The sequence below is a fragment of the Heptranchias perlo genome, unplaced genomic scaffold (assembly GCF_035084215.1).
Source record: "Heptranchias perlo isolate sHepPer1 unplaced genomic scaffold, sHepPer1.hap1 HAP1_SCAFFOLD_138, whole genome shotgun sequence".
Lineage (NCBI taxonomy): Eukaryota > Metazoa > Chordata > Chondrichthyes > Hexanchiformes > Hexanchidae > Heptranchias > Heptranchias perlo.
This window is the reverse complement of record NW_027138624.1, coordinates 1,111,025-1,112,428: the sequence shown is the minus strand read 5'-3', so window position 1 is coordinate 1,112,428 and position 1,404 is coordinate 1,111,025. Positions and strand designations below refer to the sequence as shown.

Sequence of the window (1,404 nt, the reverse complement as noted above, 5' to 3'; positions counted from 1 at the left end):
GAACTTTTCAAAAGGCTTGTTAAAGTCCACGGAGACTACATCAATTGCGCTACCCTCATTGATCCTGCTTGTCAACTCCTCGAAAAATTCAATCAGGTTCGTCAGACACGACCTCCCCTTAACAAATCCATGCTGACTGTCCTTGATTCGTCCGTGCCTTTCGAAGGGACAGTTTATCCTGTCCCTCAGAATTGATTGCAATAATTCGAAATGGAGTCTTTCTCCTGCTTGCTGTTATGACAGATAAGGCGGTGAACAATGCTCAGGCCCGGCAAGCTCAGTTGGACAGAGCACGAGGTTCTTCATCGTGGGTTCGAGCCCTTCGTTGGGTGAGTAACATTTTAAACTTTTATGATGCTTTCACTGGCCAACAGTACAGAAATGATGCAGAATGCAACATGAAATCGGTCGTCAGGATGGCCGAGCGGTCTAAGGCGCTGCGTTCAGGTCGCAGTCTCTTCTGGAGGCGTGGGTTCGAGTCCCACTTCTGACATTTGTTATCTTTACCATTGCGTGGAAATATTTTATTTGTGGATTGGGCTGCAGCTGATTTTACTGCCAAGTCGATTTGCTCCTCGCACAAAAGCAACTGGCTTTGTCATGCAAATGTGACTTGAGAAGTTTCCAACGGTGAAATGTTTGACATGTTAATGACCTGGACAAAGAAATAGAACAGCAGTGGGAAACATTTAAAACGGTGATCAATAGAGTCCAGAAGAAATATCTCCCACTAAAAAGCAAGAACAAACAAGCCAGAAATGACACACCAGGGATGAATAAAGAAATAAGGGTAAAATTGAAACGAAAGAAAAAGGCCCACACTGGACAATAAAGGAGATAGGGGAATGTGAAAAGAATGGGAAAGAAGTCGAAAGAACTATTAGAAAGGCAAAAAGGAATATCAAAAAAAGCAAAGTATTCTGGACACATCAACAGCCAAAGAAAGTTTAGGATAGGAATAGGGCCACTAAGGGATACACACGACAAACTCACAGGCAATGACAGCGAAATGGCAGAAATATTAAATAATCACTTTGCTTCAGTATTTACCAGGGAGACTAATATTGTGGGCATGACAGTAGAAGAAGAGATCAAAAAATATGTAAATACATTTAAGATCGAAAGGGGGGAGATAATTGATAAACTAATCAAACTTAGAGAGGAAATTTCCTGCCAGGAGCCGAACCAGAGTTTCAAACCGCTCAGCCACGCTAATTTCCGTATTACTGTTCAGGAGCTCATTTCACAGGGACACGATTACTGCGCTCCATTTAGGGAGGCTCAGTGAAAGGCGGAAATTGATCTATTAATCGAATCATAGAATAAGACAGCGCCATACGGATGCCATTCGGCCCATCGTGCCTGTGCCAGCTCTCTGAAAGAGCTGTCCAGTTAGTCCCACTC

General features: G+C 43.2%; 1 non-coding gene across 1 annotated transcript; it reads left to right on the top strand.

The window, feature by feature from the left end:
- Positions 1-410: 410 nt before the first annotated feature.
- On the top strand, positions 411-493 carry trnal-cag (transfer RNA leucine (anticodon CAG)). Its single transcript has one exon. It is a non-coding gene; the product is annotated as a tRNA-Leu (tRNA).
- Positions 494-1,404: the final 911 nt, after the last annotated feature.